Source organism: Zingiber officinale, chromosome 4B (assembly GCF_018446385.1).
Source record: "Zingiber officinale cultivar Zhangliang chromosome 4B, Zo_v1.1, whole genome shotgun sequence".
Lineage (NCBI taxonomy): Eukaryota > Viridiplantae > Streptophyta > Magnoliopsida > Zingiberales > Zingiberaceae > Zingiber > Zingiber officinale.
In genome coordinates, this window is record NC_055993.1 from 29427865 (window position 1) to 29435239 (window position 7375).

Sequence of the window (7375 nt, forward strand, 5' to 3'; positions counted from 1 at the left end):
GATGTCTATGTTTCAGTGACGTCCGCCCCTCCGGGGTGGCCTTAGTTCTACCTGGAAGGGCGGGCGTTACAGCGGAAACCCCGAAATTCCCATGCCACGGATTCGTGCGAAGAAATAAAATTTTGTAAAACTTTCACGTACGAGTTTTCTAAACCTAGGTCTACTTTAGATCTACAAGATAAGAATTTACCCTTGATGCGAAGCCCTTCGCTTAATCCCGCTCGTCCAAAGTTCACCGAATCTCGAGAGTATCAAAGTAGATACTACTCTATGTGTATCCACACAAGCAAGAGATGGAGAAACCTAACACAAAGGTGTGCTAGCACCTTTGTAAGGTTCGGCCAAAGAGAAGGAGAGGGGGAGAAGAAACCTAGAGAGGAAGAAGAAGAAATGAATGAGAATGAATTCTCACCTTGTGTAACTCCCAAGTGGCCGACCACTTTAGGCTTATAAACTCCCATGGAATATCAAGAGTCAAGTCTCTTGATCTCCTCCATGAGGTGACATTTGGTCAAGTCAAACTTGACTAATGAAGAAGCCTTGATGATGTGGCATTGGTCAAGTCAAAGTCAAGTCAAAACTTGACTCTTCATCTTCCTACTTAAGTCAAGTCAAACTTGACCACTTCTCTCCCTTGGTTGATCTAATCTAACTATTGGTTCAAGTTAATTTTAATTTAATGAATCTTTATTTATTGAATTAAATTAATTAAATGAGTCTAAGTCCAAATTAGACTCACTTAACACATGAACCAAATGGAGTCCAACTCAATTAGCCTAATTTGGATTACTCTTAATCCAATTTGGTTCATCACATGAACCTAATCCTTTAGGTTCATCAAATGAACCTAATCTCCATCTAATTTCCCTTCATGTATGACTCTATAGGTTCTTGTAACGTTGGCAATACTCCTAAACCCATTTAGAAGCATAACTAATGAGCGGTATCTAGTAACACATCATTACTACCCAAGTTACAAGAATGTTGAGATCCAACATCACCTTGTGACTACTAATTGTGACTCCTCACAATATATGACAAGTGTCCTTCTATCCTTGACATCTAGATTGATCAATATGAGGCATAGACCATGTCATCCTCTAATCAATCTAAATCTTGAACTCCAAGTAGACTCACTCAATCAAATGAGCTCAATATCTCATATTGACTCATTTGGGCATGGTCATGCACTTCGTGGTCTCACTCTATCAAGAATATCGATGTCACTCCCATCATATAGGAGGGATAGATCCCATCTACATTACTCACATCCCTCCGCATAATTTGTTACATACCCAGTAATTGCCTTTATAGTCCACCCAGTTACAGGTGACGTTTGACGAAGCCAAAGTATGTAACTCCTTATGTAGGGAACCATGGTGACTTCAGGTCCAAAGACTAATAGTCATACTAATAGCCACATGAGAAAGTATATGAAACTCATATAATGATCCATGAAACTTTCTCATGGCGGGTCATTCAGTATACATTCTCCAATGCATACCCATGTGTCAACTTGATATCTCTATATCCATGACTTGTGAGATCAAGTCATCGAGTTGACCTACATGCTAGTCTCATCGCATTAACATTGTCCCTGAATGTTAATACTTGACTAGGAATGATTAAGAATAGTGTTCTCTATATCATCTCACTATCGATTCAACCAATCGATTGATATAGGTAAAAACCTTCTACTCAAGGACGCTATTATACTTAGTTATTTGGCACCAATACAAGTAAGTATAATAAAAAAAATAAATGCCTTTATTTATATACAAGAATATGATACAACGAGTCCATACAATAATCATCAAATGATTGGCTCTAGGGCTCTAACTAATAGCATCCACCCATCGAAATACGAAGGGGACTTCGCTACCTGGAAGAATTTGATGCAGGTATTTTTTACAACAAACTTTAAATTAATTTTAACAATGGAATCTGGATTTGTAGCTCCAGAAGATAAGGAAAAATGTCAATGGACAAAAAAGGAGCAGGTTGAATTCATGGTGAACGACAAAGCAGAATACCATCTGCTAAGCGTTCTTCCACCTCAAGAAGTGAACAGGATCGGACACTACGACTCAGCAAAGGAACTTTGGGAGAAGTTCCTCGAGTTGCACGAAGGGACGTCCGAAGCCAAGCTCGCGAGAAGAGATCTGCTTCGTAATCAGCTCACCAGCCTGCGACTTGGGGAAAACGAGTCAGTCGCGCATCTGCACTCAAGAATAAAAGAAATTATTACCGGACTTTCGAATCTCGGAGAAAAGGTAAGTAATCGAGATTCGCTCAGGTACGCACTGAATTCCTTTCCTAGAAATTCCAAATGGGCATCATTAGTAGATAGATGCCTTTTACATTTCTAAAGATTTAGAAAAAAATTTGTTAGAAGATTTCTTTTCAACATTTGAAGTACATGAGTCAAGATGTGTAACGACCACCCTCCTTACTACTCCTCTAAGGGTGACCGCTACTGAATCTACTATCTACACATAACTGGTACTACCTACTTTAACACTAGAAATGCTTTAATCTATTTGTTTAAAACATATCACATGTCAAATAGAACTTTAAACTGCTCTGATGTTTTTTTTTTCTTACTTATTTAAACATGCAAATAAGTGTAACACAAGCAAGTGTAACATATAGGCAATGAAGCTTAAGTATCTCTACTGTTTGCTACTTCCTTTATTAACTTGCATTCATGAAATCCTACCTAACATCCCTTGTTACAGAATGTAGTTATTCATTCTACAACCAAACCGTAATTAAGAGAAAGTGAAATAAACTACTACTCATTCATTACCTAACAAGCCGAACTATATACATTTAACATCCGAATAAATCCAGCAACTTAACATTCCAGCAGATTTATAAGGAAGTACTGAGCATAAGAATATTTCTAGCATTTCACAGCAGATTAAAATTTCCAGCAGTAACAAAAGGAAAACTAAGCATAGGAATTCGCTAGCTACTCATATATCCTACTCATTGCAATTGAAAACAAATTTCACTACAGCAGAAGTAAATCATGTGATAGTTCCATTAAAGCAAACTTATATAGCATACTAGTATCTAACAATTTTTAACATAGAAATATAGTTCTACTATGGCAAAAATCAAACGAGCACTAGCAAGTAACATCTCCAAACTCTTCTAGCAAGATCCCATACTTCCATAACAGCCACCACACACACACCATCAACGACTCCTTGTCGCCTTCTTCTACACCACTTTAGCTTTTCCTTTATTTTTATCTATATCTGCAGTAGGAGGAAAAAGTAGTATCTATAAGCTAAAAGCTTAGTAAGTGCTTTCTACTCACAAAATCCGATAAGGAATGCATAAGCATTAAAGAAAGCAGGGAGTACATGCTCAACATGAAAATAGCAACTAAAACTAAATCATGCATCTCTAAAAGGAAACAACAGATTCAACTTTCTGAAATTTATAACTTGGATAAAAGAACTTGTTCCATTTGTTCCCCAACTTATACTTTTATACTTTAAAATAATATTCAACTTTTCTTGGGCCCGGCATTGTACCACTTTGCGCGCCTTTCTTAATGAGAATCGAGGTAGCTAATCCCGAAACCATTAAGACACTTCTAGACCTTATGCCTAGTGGCAACTTGGAGCCCATCCCTTGGACTTTGTGTCCGGTACATGCCCTTTAAAAGTAAAATACTTTTTTTTTTTAAAATACTTCTTATAATAAAATGCCTTGGCATTTATTTAAGCACTTAGTGTGCTTTGATTCTAAATTTTGGAATTCAGAATCAACTTGTGACTTTAGTCTTGCTTTACTTGTACTTCTCTCATATATACTTTAAACAAGAGATTCTAAACCATATGTCACTGATATAAAAATATAAACCAGTACATATTCCAACTAAATTCCACAGTAATTAAAAAAAAACAACTATACCACTGGAATATAACATGATATGTTCAAACCGAATTCAACAGCCAATAACAAAACTACATGGTCATAGATGGTAACCTTAGTTAGGCTCACAGCAGTAAAAGTTTCCACACATCAAGCTTGTAACAACTAACTTATTCATGAACCTAACAATCTTTCGTCATGCTGTAGCTTGAAGTAATTTATATCTACTTAAACATGCTTGACTTGTGAGGTAAACACATCTAAATTAACATGTTATAACACTCAAGGAAAACCCTTAAACATTCTGTCCGTGCTCAAAGAAAATATCAAAAGGACATGAACCAAGTCTTAAATCGAGTTGTTAGAGCAAGGCTTGAAACCAAAACCATATGCTAGAATGAAAAGCTGCTCTTGTTCATTACACAACAACAAAAAACGCAAACGAAAACCCCGAAAGCTACTCCTACCGCAGGTGAGAAGCACTTACATCGGGTTCTTGGACTTACAACCGAAGAGAAATGCTCTAGGGTTTCGGTGGAGCTTCGATCCCACCTTTTTCCTTGTATTTCCCGAGCTCCCCTTGCCGGAATGATCACCCACGAGTGGAGATCGGCCGGAAAACACCTCGCCGACGTCGAGAGGAGGAAACCCTAGCCTTGGCTGCGGTTTCGCCCGAGAGGAGAAGACGGCGCCGCGTGGGTGAGAAGGGAGAGAGATTTGGGTTTTTAGGTTTCGGGAAAGAAATTAACCTCCTTTAATAACCTAGGTGATTCGGTTCCACCTATAACTTAAATATATTTGTTCACACATTTAGTTAATAAAACGAGCTCAGCTCGGTTGGTTGGGCCGATTACTGCTTGGGCCCGAGAAGCTGGGTTCGAATCCTAGCTCTTGCACTTTGTGTTGTTTTTTTTTCTTAAACTTCCTCCTCCCGGTAAAAATGCCAAACGGACTCCAAAAATTGCATAAAAATACTCTAAAAATTCCTAAAAATCCCTAGAATATTTTAAAAGTATTTTCAGACATTTTCAAAGATATTTAGAACTCAAAGTAAGGAAAATTGGGTCGTTACAACTCCCCATACCTTATAAAAAGTTCGTCCTCGAACTTAGAATAGTTCTGGATATTTCTGCCTCATACTGTCCTCTCGTTCCCAAGTGACTTCCTCGTGCTTCTGTTTCTGCCAGACGACCTTCACTAGTGGCACTTCTTTGTTCCTTAGTCTCTTGACTGCTCTATCCACTATCTGTGTAGGTCTACTCTCATAACTAAGATCTTCTTGGATCTGCACTGACTGAGGTTCAATCACTTGGATAGGGTCATGAAGACACTTCTTTAACATGGAGACATGAAACACATTGTGTACTGCTGACATGTCCAGTGGCAAGTCCAGCTTATAAGCTACTTTACCAATCTTTTCTGAAATCAGGTACGGTCCTACATAGCGAGGACTTAATTTGCCCTTCTTGCCAAATCTCATCACTCCCTTCATAGGAGCAACCTTGAGAAAGACTGAATCTCCTACTTGGAATTCCAGTGGCCTTCGGCGTGTGTCAGCATAGCTTTTCTGTCTACTCTGGGCAGTCTCAATCCTCTGTCTGATCTTCTGAATAACCTGAGTGATTTCTTCTATCATCTCAGTCTGAATGCCCAGCTCTACTTCCATTTCTCTTCTTTCTCCAGCTTCTTGCCAGCATATAGGTGATCTGCACTTTCTGCCATACAATGCTTCATATGGTGCCATCCTGATGGTGGCTTGGTAGCTATTGTTGTAGGCAAACTCAGCTAAACACAGATACTTGCACCAACTGCCTTTAAAATCTAATGCACAAGCCCTAAGCATATCTTCTAGGATCTGATTTACTCGCTCTGTCTGTCCATCAGTCTGAGGATGGAAGGCTGTGCTGAACTTGAGCTTGGTGCCTAGTGCAGTCTGTACACACTCCCAAAAGTGAGAGGTGAAGCGCCCATCTCTATCAGAAATAATAGATTTGGGAACTCCGTGAAGTCTGATCACCTCTTTAACATACAGCTGTGCTAACTGCTCTATAGAGTGAGACACTTTGATGGCTAGAAAATGAGCAGACTTGGTCAATCTGTCCACTATCACCCATATCGCATCATATCCATTTGTGGTTCTTGGGAGACCTGTTATGAAGTCCATGGATATGTCTTCCCACTTCCACTCTGGTATTGGAAGAGGTTGTAAAACTCCTCCTGGTCTCTGGTGTTCTGCTTTGACTCTCTGACATGTCAGGCAGGTACTGACATATTTAGCTACATCTCTTTTGAGTCCAGACCACCAGAACTTCTATTTCACGTCTTGGTACATCTTGGTAGAACCAGGATGCATGGAGTATGGTGTACTATGGGCTTCTTCTAAAATTCTCTTTCTCAGCTCTTCATCATTTGGAACACAAAGGCGATTCCCTTGATAAAGAATTCCACTGTCTGATACTCGAAATTCTGAACTTCCTTCCTCTTGTATCCCTTGCTTGATCTTTTGAATATCTGGATCTTCGCTTTGCTTTTTCTGTATATCCTCAAGCAGGGTTGACTCTAGGGTCAATGCAGAAAGTTGCCCATAAATAATTTCAAGTCCGAAATCTGACAACTCCTTCTGTAGTGGCAGGGCTAATGATGATAAGGACATCAAGGATGCACTGGACTTTTTGCTTAGTGCATCTGCCACTTTATTAGCTTTACCTGGGTGGTAGAGGATTTCACAGTCATAATCTTTGACCAACTCTAGCCACCTGCGCTGTCTCATGTTTAAGTCCTTCTGAGTGAAGAAGTACTTAAGACTCTGATGGTCTGTGAAGATTCTGCACTGGACTCCATACAAGTAGTGTTGCCAGAGTTTCAGTGCAAAGACTACAGCTGCCAGCTCTAGATCATGAGTGGGATAATTCTTCTCATAGTCTTTGAGTTGTCTGGAAGCATAAGCTATAACTTTTCCTTCCTGCATGAGTACAACCCCTAAGCCCATCTCGGAAGCATCACTGTAGATGTCAAAACTCTTGTCGCTCTCTGGAACAGTCAGTATAGGAGCACTGGTCAGTCTCTTCTTGAGTTCTCGAAAACTCTGCTCACATTTCTCTGACCATTCAAACTTCTTGTCCTTCCTGGTGAGGGCTGTAAGTGGAGAGGCTATCCTGGAAAAGTTTTCCACAAATTTCCTGTAGTACCCAGCTAAACCAAGGAAGCTTCTGATCTCCTTGGCATTATTGGGTCTTTTCCAGTTGCTGACCGCTTCTATTTTGGCCGAATCCACTTGAATGCCTTCTTTTGAAACAATATGACCTAGAAATGCCACCTGCTCTAACCAGAACTCGCACTTTGAGAATTTAGCATAGAGCTGCCTTTGCTGAAGGGTCTGTAGGACTATTCTCAAATGCGTGTCATGCTCTTCTGGGGTTCTGGAATAGATTAGAATGTCGTCGATGAACACAATGACAAATTTGTCAAGGTATTCACTGAACAC